At 46.8% G+C, this 17807-nt stretch overlaps 1 protein-coding gene and 1 long non-coding RNA gene across 5 annotated transcripts in view; both read right to left on the reverse strand.

Moving 5' to 3' along the window:
• Positions 1 to 17570, reverse strand: part of LOC132343198 (uncharacterized) — a 35983-nt gene extending 18413 nt beyond the window's left edge. Inside the window, exons 1-3 of the long non-coding RNA XR_009491901.1 lie at positions 14300 to 17570; positions 12412 to 12516; positions 1 to 11573 (exon numbers count right to left, since the gene is read on the reverse strand). The exon at positions 1 to 11573 is cut by the window's left edge and continues 18413 nt beyond it. This is a non-coding gene — a long non-coding RNA (uncharacterized lncRNA). The remainder of the gene's footprint in view (positions 11574 to 12411; positions 12517 to 14299) is intronic.
• SLIT3 (slit guidance ligand 3) overlaps positions 1 to 17807 on the reverse strand; it is a 758707-nt gene that overhangs the window by 546494 nt on the left and 194406 nt on the right. The gene's annotated exons all lie outside the window — the stretch shown is intronic.

Raw genomic sequence — 17807 nt, forward strand, 5'->3', positions numbered from 1 at the left:
ATCTCAGCAGGCTGGGGACTGAGAAACTCTTTTTATTTTTTCATAAAACATGCCCTCAAAATGAAAGTCAACTACTTCAGCTGGCACTCCACTGAAGAAACTGATCGCTTCCAACTCTGGAGAGCAAACTGGGCGGACACAGCTCTTGGGGTTGGGAGCGGTTTGTGTTATTTTTCAGGGTCATTTTTATGAGACTGTTTTCTTGCTGACAGAGTGTATGAGCTGACAGTCTCCTGCTGAGCCGCAAGGACACAGGTCAAGCACCTCAAGACCCTCATCAGAAGTCGTGGTGGTGAGTCTGGGGCCGACCAGTGGGTCCAGTGCTGATAAAGACGTGAACTCTGTCCACGTGCTTTGCGAACCACATTCACAAACATGGGGATAGTTATTTTGTTCCCTGTCCCTTTCAGCATCCCAGTCCCGGGGGGTGGGAGGTGGAGGTGGGGGTGGGTGGCTAGGATTCCACCATCCCCTGCAGGTCATATTCTCACAGCATAACAACAGAACTCCCACCCCAACCCCAGGGAGCAGCTAAGGGGCCTCCCCAAATTAGTTATTAGCCTGGTTTAGCTCCAAGCCATTTGCAGCTCCTGGTCTCCAGAAAGGTGGCACTTTCCCTTTTTCAGGTTAAAAGCATTCTAAAAATACCTTCAGAAGGCTCTGAGGTCCCACAGCCTTCCCTGCTCTGGTTTTAATCCAGTTCACATCTCCTGTCGCATGTGTGTGGATAAGACATCACTTTTGCTCACGCAGGCCAGGTTTCTGAACGCACAGCTGAAGACTGATAAGTTGCTTCAATTCAAGTTACATGGCCATCCCCTCACTCCACCTGGGCCCAGAAGAGGGCAGGAGGATGCCCAAGACACTGCTTAGACTCAGGGCAAGTTTCCAGTCTTTGGCAAATGGACAAACAATGATTTTTCTCTCCCTGAACAATCTCTAAAGTCCAAAAACTTTGTTTTCAGACTTTACAAAGCAATAGAAATTATATCGGGCAATTTACAGGTCCCTTTGTAGAACCTCCAGCCTCTCAACAGATATGATACCCTGTAAACTGTGGCAGAGACAGTGTTTCATTTGAGTGAGTGGCTAGGTGGTATCGCGGCACCCCTGCAGTCTCCCTGTCTCCGCCAACAGACTGTCAGACAACATCGAGATAGTTGGCATTTCGTTTGTTTGTTTTGAAATGCCCAGGCCTGGGTTTTCTCTGGCTCCAGGACAGGCTGTGTGTCAGGCACAGCCTGCTTGCATTCTCCCTGAGGGCTTGTCCCAAATCAATACTAGTTAATTATCACTTGGGCAGAGACGATCTTGGAATCTCTGCTCACAGGTTGGGAAGCCCCATCACCAACATAGCATCGACTCTGACACTAAACCTGATACATTAGCTCAACTTTTGCCTTCGGTCTCCACCTTGGCCTCCCGTTCTGGTTGTTGGTTTCAGGTGTTTTCCTCTGACCTAAGCCTACTGAGGTGAGCAACATGACTCCTGAGTCCCTTCACTTGCAGGGGCCGCCTCTGAACCCGACCCACCCAGCTGAAGTCTTGACGAGGTCCCTTGATGCCGCCAGCCTTTCCAAGTCCCTGGGAACACAGACTCCTGACTCTCCATCCCTGAGTTCTGCTCCTATCACTTCTAATCCACCACCCTATGCTGACAACTCTTTGGCATCGTCTATGTTACCTACACAGCCATAGTCTCCATGTCCTGGGGTCTGCTGCCTGCCAGACATCCAGATGAGCCTGACTTTGCCCCTTCTGCCTAGTCCTAGGGTTCTAGGTCCAGCCCCTGCCTGCCCATCTCATATGATTTCTGGGAATGGGGCCGTGAGCAGGTGACAGAGGATGCAGAGGCTCCAGGGTTAGACTGTTGGCTTCAAACCCCAGCCCCAGAGCATCGCTGGCTGAGCAACTCTGAACATGTTCCTCAGTCACTCTGCACCTCAGTTCCTTCATTATAAAGTCAAGATAGCCCCATGGAGTTTCGAGGGAGTTAAATCTGATATAATCTGATTATAAACGATAGCAAGGTGCCTGGTAACTTTCAAGAACACAATAAATATCAGCTATTGTATTAATCAAGTGGTCTGTCGACTTTCAGGTATTCTAAAATTTATCTTGAAATCTGGAGCAAGCTGAGAATGAGGATTAGGAAAATGAGCATGATTTGTGGGAATGTTCTTTTTGAACGTGTAAGCTCAGCAAGGCTTTTCCAAATAACCCTCAAAACAAGCCCACAGCAAGCCATCTTTTGACCATATCTTTCGGCAAAGAGAATGGTTTACTTACTTAGGAACATTAACAGAGGAAGTCATCTAAAAATCAGCTCTGAGAATCCAACAGGAAGAGAAAGCTAAAACAGACATTTGACCGACCAGCTTTAGAAAAGACTTGGTTAAAGCCCCTCCAACAAGCAGCTGCAGTTTTGGTGGCCTAGCGTCCGTGGCTGGAGTTTGAGCTGATCAGACCTGTGTCTGTGAGTCAGATAACGACCAGTTTACAGAGTGTATCCACATATTTGCCCTGACAAAAGGACAATGCGCTCAAATCTTCCCTATCAACACGGTCAGCTTTCGACATTCCTGCTCAGACAAAGCGAGACTGTTCCAAGCAGTGTCAACACCTCGGTGTCTGCGACAGATAGCATCAGAGCCATTTCTCCTGGCTCAAGTCACGTTTATGTGATGCAACATCACGAACAATTTGGATCTGAAATTAATGTACTGAAAACTCCAATGCCCCATAAGCTGCTACAAGTACAAACCTTCTTTCTGTCCTTGGAAAAATCAAGTGACTGGAGCAAACGGCCCCTCAGTGAGCAAGGATCTCAATTCTAATGTGGATCCAGGGCTACAACTGAGAGAAGGTGAGAAGAGGATATACACCTTGGTGGGCACATCAGTGAAATGAGCCTGCATCCCCATGTAACGTGGGGGCCTTGACTCTTTGGAAGAAACCTAAGGCAGAGTTCTGGGATTTTCCTTTTCCTTTAAGGATTTACAGGGGACATGGATCCAAGATAACACTCCCCAACTTCTTAAGTGACAGAGGCAAGTTGTGGCTGCCTTTTCTGAAAACACAGAGCTGGACACAGATAGGGAGAGAGTTTGCTTGTGCACTTTGGTTAGAGGAACATTTTCTCTACAAAGTTATGAAATGCTGAATCTTGTCTCAGACAGTACTTCCTACAAGACGTCTCCCCAGGACACTAGTCTCTAGCAATGTTCCATCATAAAATGGATCCATCACATGTATATGTATGGCTGAGTCCCTTTGCCGTCCACCTGAAACTATCACATTGTTAATCAGCTATACTTCAGTATAAAATAAAAAGTTAAAAATATAAAATAAATTGGAAGAAGAAAAAAAAAATAGAAGCCTTTTTAAAACAGTTACGATGTGCCAGGACCTATGCTAAGTTACTTTCATTAATCCCAGTCATAATGTTTTTATATAAAATGAGATTCTATATACTTTCTGTTGAAGCAAAATATGCTTTGAGCTCAATGAATTTTCACAAACTAAGCACACACATGTCACCAGCACCGACGTCAAGAAACCAAGCATGGCCAGTGCCCCAAGTCCTTCTTGGTGGTCCTTTCCAGTTACTGCACTACCTAAGGGGAAACACTGTTCCAAGGCCCGACAGTAAAGATTTGTTTCCTTGGTTTCTGTGCTCTATACAAACGGATATTTACTGGGAAAATAAGTAAATAAAAAGGATCCATGACTGGGTGAACATGGCAAACAATGCAGATGTTCCAACCCACGTCAGCACATTAAAGGTTCTTAGAAGTCCCACAGTAAAGAAATGCATTTAACTTATTTTAACCTAGAATTTCTCAAATGTTTTTGGCTACAGCACTTTTTAATTTACTAGCCTCTAGAAGCTTCAGGAAATAGTCTGAGAAATGGCAGACTTATAAGCCGCCCAGTTTACTCTTCTGACTGCTAAAGAGAAAAACAATGACTCTCACTCCAGCTCATTCCCTCCTGACAAGGAGTGAGAAATAGATGTGCTGGTAAAGAAAGACTTGAAAACATGGTTTCCTCTAAGACGGCTATCCTGCAGACAGCCATGAAGTGCAAGTGTACACACACACACACTCAAGGCCTGACTACATCTCATTTCATGATCCTTAAGGCTCGAACTGAGGACACCCTGATTGTCTCCCATCCCCAAAGGCTACTCTGACAAGTGCCTTGCTCAGTACATCAACAGTCTTCCTGCCCCAGCAGCCTGGTCCTGGGATCAGCAGGAGGAAGGGCATTCCCAAGCTGTGGAGATGGAAAGAGGGCAGCTTTCATTAAGAGTTCAGTGGAAAGCATCTTCCATTTCTTTTCTAATGGGCACCAGGCACAATCTTTAAGAATAATCACTAGGGGATTCAGAAAGGATTTATAAATGAGTAAACCATAGCTCAGGTCAACTAGCTCATGTCTGCCTTGTCAGAAACATAAAGGTCCCTGATGATGCTTAGAAAGCCATCATAGAGGACTTCTGCTTCTAGGAAGGTGGAATAGACAGTTTTCCTTATTTCTTCCACTGACTTTCATTTAAAGCCTTCAACATGATATGAAACAAGTATCAGAGAAGACTCTAACAGATATGGAGAAGAAGGCAGCCTGGCTCAGGATCTGGAACCCAAAAAATGACATGATGGTAAGTTCTTTGGGTTTTCTTTTTGCTTCCCCTATCCCAGACCAGCAGCCCCAGTAGATCAATGGGGACAGAACAAAAAAGCCTGTTGCCTTAGCCAAAGGAGCAGAAAAGAGGCAGCCTGGTAAGCAGAAAACTTCTAGACAATAACTGCTCTACTCCAGCCAAATCTGTGGCTTCATCTCTATGAGCACTGGCTGAATGGGGAAGCTTCTGCCCTAATCAGCCTGACAAGGCATCCCAACCCCAACACAGATACTGCCTTGCTGAGGCAGTATCTGTGAAGGCCAAGTTATCTCTGAGTGGTAATGAAATCCTTCACCACAATGTCAGTGGAGATCATGTGAAGGGCCTGGTCTTCTAGACTCAGCTGTTGACAGGTAACAAGGTGTCTCTTCTAACAATCTAACCACTAGGGTGGTATCAGGGGAGTCTTGGGGAAGCTCAGTATTTTCACCACTGCCCAGAGATAATGAGGGCACCTCTGCCCCTCTGTGGTGTTGGGGAAGCCACATGGGGAGCAGTAATAAGTCACTCTTGCCCATCAGCCAGGTGGTATCAACAGAGGGCTAGAGAGAGTAGAATTCTCACTGTCATCCAGCCATAACAAGGAGATCTCTCTCCCAGCAATCAATGGGGAATTAGAAATTTCACCTCTGGCAATAACAAGACAGTGCCACTCCCTTCCACTGTCAGAGGAGTGTCAGGAGCCAGATAAAACAGAAGAGTTAAACAGAGTTCCATTACACAATACCTAAAGTGTTCGGTTTCAACAGAAAAACCATCCAGTGTACCGTAAACAAGGAAAGCCACAACTTAAATTTAAAAAGACAATCAAAAGGTGCCAATGCTGATGTGAATTTTTAAAGCAGCCACCATAAAAACGCTTCCATGAGCAATAAAGAATATGCTTGGCACAAATAACAAACCTAGAAAGTCTCAGTACAGAGACTGAAGATGAAAGAAGAATTAAATGGAAGTTTCACAACTGAAAAATACAATAATCAAAATAAAAAAACTCAATGGGGGTGCTCACAGCAGAATGGAATGAAAAGAAGAAAGACTGAGTAAGCTTGAGGACAGGACAACAGAAAGACCTAATCTGAACAAGAGAGAGAAAACAGACTGAAAAGAAATGGGCAGTGCCTCGGAGATCCAACATTGGTCGTCACTGGGAGACGGGGAAGGAAAAAGGCAATAGAGCTGTACTTGAGGAAATAACAGCTGAAAATGTCCCAGATTTGGAAGAGAAGATTGCAAATGCAAGAAGGTGAGCACTCAAACAGGAGAAACCCAAATAAATCTGTGTGTTATAGCCAAAGTTTTGAAAACTAAAAATAAAACAAACAAACAAAAACCTTATCTATAGGGGAAAACAATTCAAATAACAGCAGATTTCTCATCAGAAACCATGAAGTTCAGAAGTAAATGACAAAATTTTTTTCAAGACCTAGGAAAAAAAAAAAAAAGAACTGTTGTCCTAAATTCTATATAGCAAAAGCATCCTTCAGAATGAAAGGGAAATCAAGACATTCTTAGATGAAAGACTAGGAGAATCTGTCACAGTAGATTTATCTTTAAAAATGGCTAAAAGAAATCCTCTAAATAGAAAAGAAATGAACATCAGAAAAGACAAAGAACAATGGAGGAGGGCAAAAATATGAGTAAATTTATTTCCCTTATCCTGTTAAGGTTTCTAAATTTTGTTTGTGGCTGAAGCAAAAATTATATCACTGCTTGGTGTGGTTCTTCCTGTACAGAAAGGAAATATTTAACACAATTACATTTTAAATTGTGGAGGGTAAAGGGACATAAATGGAGGTTAAGTTTTCTACACTTCACTCAAACTGGCAAATTGCCAAAACCAGTGATAATAATGTGTTAAGTATAATATATATAACATAATATCTAGAGAAACTAGTAAAAAAACCATACAAAAAGAGACATTCAAAAACAGTATAAATGAATCAAAATGGAATTCTCTAAAAATGATCATATAACCTACAAAAAGACTGGAGGAAAAAAGAAAACTGAGAAACAAAAACCAGATCACACAGAAAACAGAGTATAAAACAGCCAACTCAACGTACCAATAACTGCATTAAATGTAAATGGTCTAAATATACTGATTAAAAGACAGAGATCTTTGGATTTTTTTTTTTTTTTTTTTTTTAAAGCACGATCCACCATAAGCTAATAGGATGTGAGCAAAAATTTTACGTAACTACTTTCCTTAAAAGGCAGCTGGTACATGTCCTTTTCCTTTCTTGGGTTTTCTTCCATTTGGCCTGTTGGAAAATGTATGTGATGCTGCCACACAAACTTAGACTGCTGGGGTAAGGTCATAGCATAGGAATAATGGAAGACAAAGTTAAAGCAACCTGGCTCTCTGAGTGCTTGTTTGAACAGATGCGACACCAACTCTGGACCTCCTCTCCATGAATTCTTAGTTCACAGACAAATAAATCTCTACTTGTTTAAACCCTGATACCATGTGGTTTTATATTCATTGCAGTTAAACATAATCCTCACTGACACCAAAGAGCTGTACTTACTGAGAGCTTGCGCCAAGCCCTTCACAAAGATTATTCTACTGATTTGAGGAGGAAGGTGGTCAAGTTAACACATTACATCTGCCCAGTGCAAACCTGTTTAGTGCAACTCTAGGGCCTAGGCTGCTGATCTCAAAAGTGTGCTTTGAAACCCAGTGAAATCCTCCCAAAAAGAGGCTTGGCTGAAAGATTTCCTTCCATAGTCACACAAAACCATGATGGACTCAGAGAAAGCTTTTATTCATCAGGCATTTTGAAAAAGCTGGCTGAGATTCTCTTTGAAACCATTATCCCCTCGGACATAATCAATCTATTAATCAATCAACCCCCATTTCATTCAACAAACATTTATAAGGGCTGAATGGTGCCAGGCCCTGAGATAAGCCAGGAGAATGAATCAAGTGACACAAACCTATTCCTCCAGGGGTCCCCATTATGGCACTGAATTCATATACTCTGAAAGTTAGATGTTTCCACATCTCGTTGCTTAGCTCCAAAGATATCAAACGAGGAGACTATAGGGGTTCATGGGTGAAGTCAATTCTCCCAGAAATCCTGCTGTTCCATTCCATCTACACTTTTGAGAATTCAGGTCAATTTTTCCCTTTCATGGCAATGGAGACTTTGATGTCTCACCTTGCTGAGAGGAGAACAAAGGGCAGAAATGCCTCAGAAAGGGTGGCCAAAAAAGCCTTGAGATCATGCCAAGCCCCAGCAGCATGGCTTGGTCTTTCCTCTGTGTTCCCTTTCCTCTATGTTCCCCGGAATGAAAAGTGGATTTTTGTAGCTCCTTCTCACTCCCACGTCTCCACCCAGCTCTCGGCTCCTGGCAGTGCCAGCACTCACATCCAGGGATAACAGTCAAAATCGCCTCCTTCTTCTTTGACAATAAAATACAGCAACCATTTGGCATCCCAGTGGTGCCCTGGTCTCCTGACCCCTGGCTGGGTCCCAGGGGATTTGTGGTCGTCTGCTAATCAGAGTCCCAGCCATAGCCATTTCCCATGACATAGCTGGAATTCTCGCACTGCCTGCCCCGTCGGCTCGGCTCCAGTTACCCGGCCAGGCTGGAGCTGTCTGCTCCCCTCCCACCCTGTCCATCACTGCCCCTTCCTATGGCTGTGCCCCTCACCCGCCCGCTGGTCAGACTCCTGAGGCTCTCAGTGGGGAAGCTGAAAACCTCTCTCCCCTTTTATTACTGACCCGCAACCCACCTCCTAACTCCTGCAGCCCACAAGGCTTCTTTCAAGCACCCTCCTCTTGAGCAATGATAAACCCCAGTGCCAGAGAAGTTTAAAGAGATACAGCCAAACTGATATCAAGAAAGGAGGTCGTGTGTGATTTTCAAGCTGTGGTCATAAAACAGTTGTCTTTACTTTGTCATTTCTAGTTAATATGCCTACAAACTAGAAAATCAGCCTCTCTGCCCTTTGGGAGGGCTCATTCTTAGCCTAAGAGCAAGAAGGAATGTTTGTCAGCCACAACACAGCACTGTACACTGTGGAGACTGAGGGCATGGATTCTCCAGCCAGGCTGCCCGGGGTGGAGCCCAGCTCCTCGGAGTTAGGGAGGGGCTTGTAGGCAGGTCACAGAACCTCTCGGCCTCAGTCACCTCTCTGGACAATGAAGAAAATAAGAGAACCGCCTCCCAGGCTTGTCATGGTTACTAGATGATTTCATGTTTGTTTCACAGGACAGGAAGAGCCATGTCTGCTTTGGTAAAGAAATTCGATGTTTCTGTGATAGTCTGTTTGTTTTCGCAACAGCTTGATGAGGTTATCATTCTGTTTAAAGAAAACTCTATTGGATGTGACACAGTTGTAGAAACTTGCCTGTGGTCAGACAGTAAGTAGTGGTTGAGCTGAGACTTGAACTTGGGTTGTATTTCCTGTTATGACAGTGTTTCTGAGTGAGTCCCAGACCACCTAGGAGTTTAGTATAAATGCAGATTACCCAGTCCCACCCAGAGCTCCCAACTCAAGACCTCAAGGGGTGGGTCCAAAGATGTTTTAACCAGTCCTTGGAAGGACTGATGCTGAAGCTCAAGTTCAATCTCCAATACTTTGGACATCTGATGCGAAGAGCCGACTCATTGGAAAAGATCCTGATGCTGGGAAAGATAGAGGACAAGAGAAACAGGGGCAATAGCGGATGAGATAGTTGGATGGCATCACTGACTCAATGGACATGAGTCTGAGCAAACTCTGGGAGAGAGTGAAGGACAGGGACGCCTGGTATGCTGCAGTCCACAGCGTCGCAAAGAGTGGGACACAACTTAGCGATTGAACAACTGGGAGGACATGATACCAAAAGGTTGGGATGAACTGTCACCACCTTCCTGCAGAGCATGAGCCAGGCCTCCCATCTTTTCTACCTCCTGGTAACTGGCACAAAGTGAGAGCCAGCTGCACACTCACCTCTCAAACAACACACAGAAACACAGGTCTTCTATGTGAACGGTGTTGTCCTAGACACCAGGAGGACAAAAGAAATGTGAATGCCTTGCCTGAAGAAAAAATAATTATGTGCCTGCAGATAATTCGTTAATTATCAAGTTCAAATGAGGATGTGCACAAAGTTAGCCAACAACATAGACCATAAAAGGAGTCAAAATCCTCAGCATTCCAAGGTTGCAGGGGGTCAAACAGAGCTAAGTGCCGATCCTGGCTTCCATTCTCATCAGCTGGAACTTCAGTGAAGTCATGTGACTTTGCTGTGCCCGACTTCTTGACCCTCCTTGTGCGGCTGTTCTCAGGATGAGATTGAGGTGACCGTCCTATGCGGTGCATGGCACATAGTGCGGGATCAGTCACTGAGCGGCTGGAGTCCCTGCTGAGATCTCTCACCAGACGATATGGGCTTCATCATCAAACCACGACAGAAAGGTAAGGTGGGGTGGGGAGACAGCACCGAGGGAGGAAGACAGACAGGAGCGGGGCTTGAGAACTTGATTTCAAGCAAGATGACCGTCTCACAGATGAACACAAGGGAAAAGGAGAAAACGGTGCCACTGATCCTGAAAAGGGAGACTGAAAGGCTCCCCAGGCTGACAGTCAGTAGGCCAGGTCACTCTTGTTGCACAGCTTTCACCTTGACGTGCAGACTCCACACAGGGAACCAAAGCTGCACTCAAAATCCCACAGAACCGTGGCCTCAGACACAGGGTTTCTGAGTAGGCCCAGTTTAATCACCAGGAGTCAGGAATGGAGCTGTAGATATCTATGGCTGTTCCTTTTAATCTGGATATTTCTTGTAGGAACATCTGAAATAACTTACATACTGAGAAAAGTAACTGAAAAAAAATTGAAATTCTGATTTCCCACATTTTCTTCCTGTTCTAGAGGCCTAAACCTTCATCAAAGTGATTAAACAGACAGCATGGGCTATTAGCTCAGTGGTGTGTGCATGCTTAGTCATGACCGACTCTTTGCGACCCCATGGACTGTAACCCACCGGGCTCCTCTGAAAAATGGGATTTCTCTGGCAAGAAATACTGGAGCAGGTTGCCATTTCCTACTCCAGAGGATCTTCCTGACCCAGAGATCAAACTTGCATTTCTTGCATCTCCTCCATAGGCAGGAGGATTCTTTACCACCTGTGTCAAAGGGCAAAATAGTCTGGAAACTTCATTTTACCTTGGCCTCAGGCATACGTGGACATACCAAAGATGTTCAGCAACCGTCTCCTGGACCACAGAAGAAAGGGGACACACTCGCTCCCATCCTCTTCCAATCTTGTGACTTGCAGGCTAGTTTTCCTTTCAAATTCACCGTGGCCAACTCCTTAGACCTAGGCCCTGTTAGTTCCTTTGGGGCCTGGGCAGAAGTGGTGCTGGTGGGCCTGGCTGAGGGCAGCTCGGGGGCAGATAGCAGAGTGAACCAGAAGATCATGGGAGACGGGCACTGGGCCCACCTCAGCATGAGCTCGGACAGCACCCAGCTCCCCCCAAACCTCACCCCAGTGATTTATGTTCTGGGAGGATTTTAGCAAATCAAGATGTTTTGGCTGCTCCTTTTCAAAGCCAGGGTAAAGCAACCCAAGACATCTCAACACGACCACATTTTTGAAAGCCTAGTCTATTGTTTTAGAATTTCCCTTGAAGGTCCTCTAAGTACCACCCTCAGACTCCCCACCAAGACCAGTAAATACGAGTCAATGGGAGGGAAAATGTGATCTGAAATATTTCCTTGAATTTATTTCCCTTGGAGACTGCTTCACTTCCCAAGTCCCACTCTGGAGGTGGGGGACAGGGGAGTCAGGACCGCAAAACCTTTTCCCGAAGAAGCGGCAGAGTCTGTGGTTCCCTTCTGCTGACTGTTTCGGTACAGATGATCTCTGTGGCTTCAGGGTGTGCTTCCACTCTGGGTGGGATGTTAAAGGGACTGGCTGGCTGCCGCGTTACTCAGCCCCAAAGTGTATGCCACTAGGGGCAAATTTGGCTTCTGCATTTTCCCTTCCTTCCTGGGCTGTGCTCTCCTGTCTGTGAGTCAGCCTTCTCTGGGGCTGCACCAGCCAAACCCTCCGGGCCCTGGCTCTGCTGGATCAGGAGCAGCTGTCTGGGTTGGGGGCAATGACCGTGCCCTTCCCTGCTGCTGCGCAAAGCCATTGTTCTCTGGGCCCAGGGCTGCTTTTATCCCTGGCATTCCTGTGATCGGGATTATCGGATCTGGGCCTGTCTCACTGGGTTGCTTTCTACTTCACTTAACTGCAAGCCCTGTCCTCTGGTTTCCCATGCACAGCCCACCACTCCAACCTGGCACCCCCAAGGCCTCACACATGGACAAAGGTGGGGGTCAGGAAAACCACGACGATGCTGTCTCACAGGACACTGAGGTGCCAGCCCCTGCAGGGCACTCATGGTCCTGCCTCTCAGGGCCAGTCACAGCCCCAGCTGCATCTTGGTTTCCCACATCTCAACCAGCGGTGACAGCAGTGATAACCTGTGTCCTCCTCGGCCTGGGGGAGGATTAAGGAAGGCAACACACAGATGCAAAGCAATTGCAGAATGCCTGGCAGTAACTTCTGGGGAAACAGGAGATCCCTTTACCCTTTCTAAACTAGATGGGCAGCCGGGAGCACCTGCCTTACCTACCCCACAGCACAGGGCTGCTGGAAGGAATAAGTCATGCAAAATATGCAAATATATGGAAAATCTCCAAAGGCTATAGGTTTAAAGAAACACTGTCATGATCCACGTACATGTGATGAGTCTTAGCTTGAGCCCAGAGAGGTCCCATTGTACACTGTCTGTCTGGATCAGAGGAAGTTCTGGGGCCTCCCTTTCTGCGTATCTTGAAAACATTTCTGAAAGGCAAAAATACGGGTGTGGTAGCGCCTTTGTTGCGTTGTCTGCTGAATGTAAAAACAGCTACCATTCACTGGGCATGTACTACGTGCGAGGGGCTCTTCTAAGTGCTTTACGCATCCTACGACTGCATCTCATCCACACAACCTCATCCACTCACTCACTCGCTCGCTCAGTCCCTAGTGCTCTTCCGCAGACATCACACGTCTCTCTCTCACCTTCCTCCAGGTGTCACTCAAAAGTCACTTTCTCAGCAAGCGCTCCTCTGGCTACCTTTAAAATGAGTCTTTACTAGAGTACAGATGCTTTACAGTGTTAATTTCTGCTACCAAGCAAAGTGGAGCATCTGCTCATATACATATATCTGCTCTTTTTTGGATTTCCTTCTCATTCAGGTCGCCACAGAGCGCCGGGCAGGGTTCCTCTGGCTACCGTACGTAACGTTCACCTTGCCACCAGGAAACGTCTTTGCTGTGTATTCTTTGTAGCCGGTATCACTATCCAGCGGATCAGCTGTTTTGTTTGTTCAGCTTGTTCATCTTGTGTGTCCTCCACTAGAATGGACCCCCTCAGGTCTCACACTTTTCCATTTCCTTCCCAGCTATGTCCCCGTAACCCGGAACAGAGCAGAGTCTGAGTGTCCAGCTCAGAGTGTACACCCAACAGACATTTGTATCCCATTCCAGTATTCTTGTCTGGAAAATTCCACGGACAGAGGAGCCTAGCGGGCTTTAGGCTACAGGATCGCAAAGAGTCGGGCGGGACTGAGCACACACACACAAGGCTCTTTCACAAATAAAAAAACTGAGGCACAGGGAGGTTAAGCAATTTGCCCACGTTCACACAGTAAAGATCAAAGCCAGGTTTCAATGCCAGAAACCACGCACTGGATTCTTTGCCCTTTCCATCTAAGGTTTGGGTCTGCCCTAACACTACTGGTTTTCATCCTTTTTCTTCTCCCTCTCCTCCTCTTCTAGGGTCACTGCTTTTGTATTTAGTTTTCTTTTCCATGGAGACCAATGACTCCCCCAAAGACTGCTTCATGCTGAGATACAGACTCATTTGCTAACACATGTTCTTAATGAGAAAACTGCTGCCTGGTAAATGATTCACTTGGTGTATTCATGCTCAGATGCTTCATTTAGCAGGGGACACCTCGAGGTAAACGATCACGGCATTGTTGCTGCAGGACCATGGAGATCTTTTTGAGCAACAGGGCTGGGAGATAAAGTGGCGGACCTAGCCTGGATCCCAATCCACACAGCGCTCAGTCTGAACCCTGGACCTTATTACATCGTAGCTGTGGGATCTTGGTCAAGCCAGCTTACTTCTCCTGGCAGTGAACACAAGCAAGGCCTGGAGCACGGTAGGCGCTTCAACACAAATGTCATTTCCGTGCCTTCCTCTGGCCCCCACTCCATCGCTGCCTCTCCTGAGGCTGCCTGCCCATCTTTTCCAGTGTCTGCTTTACTTCAGGATCAGCACTGAAAGTACATGTGAGAGAAACTTGGGAGTGGTAGAAATGGGAAAAATGATGCTTCCTATCCAGAAACGTCTGGGTATGTCTCCACACCCTTAGAGCAGAGGTCCCCACCCTTTTTGGCACCAGGAACCAGTTTCATGGAAGACAATTTTTCAGTGGACCGGGGGACAGGGGCGATTTCGGGATGGTTCAGCTGCATTACATTTATGCTGCTGCTGGTCTGACAGGAGGTGGGGCTCAGGGAATAACTCGAGCGATGGGGAGCTGCTGTAAACACAGATGAAGATGCGTTCACTCACCCACCACTCATCTGCTGTGTGGCCCATTTCCTAACAGGCCACGGACCAGCACCTGCTTGCGGCCCAGGGGTTGGGGACCCCTACCTTAGACAATCGGCGATATTCTCCAAAGTGACTTTCCTACCTCCCTTCCCCAACCCCGTGTTAAGAACAATGATGCTGGAATGCTTACTTGGTTCTAGGTTCTGTTCTACGTGCTCACGTGCATTAACTCGTTTCACGTCCACAGCAATCCTGTGAACCCAGCACCATCATCATGCCCGTTTCACAGGTGACAAAGTCGAGAGACCCTAAGAGGTTAAACAATCTGCTGAGGTGAGTAGCAGAGGGTTCCAACCCAGGCAGTCTGGCTCTTGGCATTGTTCCCCCTACCCTGCACCCCGCCCCTGCCCTCCCCCACCCCAGCATCCTGGACCTGCTAACCCCAGGGTGATGCCAAGGATGCTAATGAGAGAGTGAAGCGGGAGGAGGGGCAGGGCTGGCGGAACTCTGGAAAGTGCTCTGGCCTAGGGGGAGGGGAGCCCACAGCTCCTTTGGAACACTACCTGAGAATTTCCTAACCTCTCCACAGTGGGGATCTGAACTTTAATGTTCTGCTGAGGTTTCTGGCAATGCAGATAGGCAGCAACGAGGGAATTTCCTGTGGGAGCCCCTTTTCATCTTTTTAAGCATCTCTCCTATCCCATAGGTCAACAGAACCCAGATCCCTCACATCCTCCTGGGACACTCTTTCTGAGCCAGGTCAGCCCCTTCCTACAACCTCACGGCACTGAAAACAGTTTCCAGAGAGTAGGCTGCATGTCTTCAAAACTATGACTTAGGACTTATTTCCAAAATTCTTCACACAAATTGTTCTTAATTAGGGAAAAAAAAATAACTTTTTAGAAAAGAATAAATAGGCAATCATCTTATTTTCTATTGTTCTAAGATTACGGAGTCTCAGAGCCCTGGGACTGCTCAATAATCTGGTAAATTCTCTGCCTTAGAGCCTTTGACGGAGGAAAATGTGCTCCACGGAGGCAGATGATAAAAATAGCAAACATTACGGAGACAGTGTTAATTAAACGCTGCGCACTGTGCTAGCAGCTTTAAAGGCATCATCTCATTTAAGTTTTACACAACTCAACCAAGGAGGTGTTAATATCACCACTTTCAAACAGAAAACAAAATTGAACCTCTGGGAAAGGAAGGAACTTGGCCATGGAACTCAAAGTGAGGATTCAAACACAGGTCTGTCTGGTTTTTAACCTCCAGTCACTCAAGTTATGCAGACCCCCTGCCTTCCAGCTCTCACCTATAAGCATGCTTCTAACAGCTGACAGCCCATGTCTGACCTGCCTTCATCCTCAGAGGAACAGGAAATGGAAACGGAAGGCAAGTTGTACAGAAGCTCCTTGGACCTGGGATGTGGCCCCTGGTTAGAGAGCTTGCTGGGACAGAGAGTCACTCAGCTCTACACCGCCCCTTGCCCCACCACAGCGCTGGGGGACCCTCTCACTAATCGTTCAAGATTCTTCCCAAATCTCATGACCCTGGAGCACTGTCAACGCAGAGGGGGCTCCTTTTTCAACTCATAGGACTAATAGAAACCTACAGTTGTCTCTGGTTTCTGGGCTGTTTCCTCATCTGTAACACGGGGAACATGAACTCCCTCGGGACAGCTGATGTAGGGAATGTCCTGCTGGTCACCATCCTGGGTCCGTGCCTTCTGAGCGCAGCATATCCCAGGGTGTCTTTCTGAGTTTGGATGGGCCTCAGTGCTTTTCAACATATTACCCTGGGCACCATTTATCTAATCACGGCTGGCATTCAAGATGTAATCAATTTGCCATGCCTAAACTAGGGGATCTCAAAGGGCCCTTCCAGATTAATATATCATTTCATGGTATGTCTACACACAAAGTGCATAAAAGCACACATTTTTCTGGAAGAAATAATGGAGTCAGTTTTCAATGATGTAATTCATGAAAATAAATTAGCTGACTTCTCCATGAGAAGGTCCTGAGCCCGGGGAACCTAGAGATGTCAAATGATAGAGAATGGAAGACATTTTCATGGTGCAGAAAATTAGAGAGGGGATCCCTGGCAATAGAAGCCTCCTGACCACAAATTGTTCCCTATCAGAGAGCCGCTGCCCAGTTCAGGAGGTAATTAGCACTCCCCAGATCACTCGACAGCAACGGCATCACCAAGGCCTGGACACAGAGGCGCCTAAACTTAAAAGAGAAGCCGTGTCACCGCAAAAACAGGGCCATGACTGAGGGATGCCGGGATGCAATGAAGTAACTGCTTCAGTTAAAAACAGACCTCCTCATTTCTCTAAAGCCCCTATTTGCAAAGCCCCATGAGGCAGAGGAGCTTCAAGGCCCGGTCTTGACTATGTGATGCCAGAGGCCGCATGGACTAGGCACGGAGACCGAGTCTAGCTCTCCTCCTGGGTGGAAGGAAGCCTGTGATGTGGGGCGGGTGGCTCCAGCCCTTCCTCAGAGAGGGAATGCACATTCCTGAAGGATGTTCAGCTGGGCTCTATTCTTCCTGGTTACACCCAGGTGACAGGATCTGGTCTTGGGGGCCAGAGGTGGCAGACGTGCTGCGAATCCACAGACTGCATGAACACCCGCTTCGGAAAGGCTCCTGCTGCCTCCCTGCCCTGGCCTTCAGGGTCCCAACAAGAGCATCTGAGGACTGCCAGATGGTTGCTAGGCAACCTATTCTATGGACAGAGATCAGGACGCCTGCTCTGCCCACTTCTCAGGGGTGAAAGGACTGTGCAAACCACCAAAGAATGGTCCAGTAGAGTCTATGACAATTTCCAAACTCAACACAGGAAAAAGGAGCCCTGCTGGGGGACCACTCTGCATCCAGGGTTGTGAAGAAGGGGTCTGCCAGCCGGCCCCCATCATCATTGACCTATCGGTCCCCTGGCCTTGGGGGCCTCAGTCACTTCTGTGCACTACTGCTGGGAATGAAGAAGGTCTGGCCCCCAAATTTAAGGTTATGAAGGTTATGAAAATAAATGAGTAGGGTCTATGCAGGGCAGTGAGGGTGATGGGAATGTTAGCAAATTGGGGGAAACGCACTCCTTGAAAAGAGCACCCAAGACTTAGCTCTAGGACTATTACTCTATGGAAACTGGGGCCCAGTGCTGCAGCTGCTTTGGAAGGGAGAACAATTAATCTGTATTCTTACATGAAATCTCTGAATTTTTAAATATAATCAACTCATAGTTTTCAAACAATGCAGACCAAACACCATACACGTGCAGGCAGGATTCCACCCCCCACCACCCCACCCCACCCCACCACATTTCAATCTCTTTAAATGAAATGGTGGTTGCCAGCACAAGAGTAAGCATGATATTTCCATGTCCTTGACTTTTTTTTTTTTGGCCAATCAGCTGGTTCAATTAAACAGACAAGTAAATTAACCAACTACTCTGTGCCACTGACCCCAGCAAACAACATGATCCTCACAACATGGTTGAAAGAAAAGGGCAGAAACAGAGAGA

Source organism: Bos taurus, chromosome 20 (genome assembly GCF_002263795.3).
Source record: "Bos taurus isolate L1 Dominette 01449 registration number 42190680 breed Hereford chromosome 20, ARS-UCD2.0, whole genome shotgun sequence".
In the NCBI taxonomy this organism is placed as follows: domain Eukaryota; kingdom Metazoa; phylum Chordata; class Mammalia; order Artiodactyla; family Bovidae; genus Bos; species Bos taurus.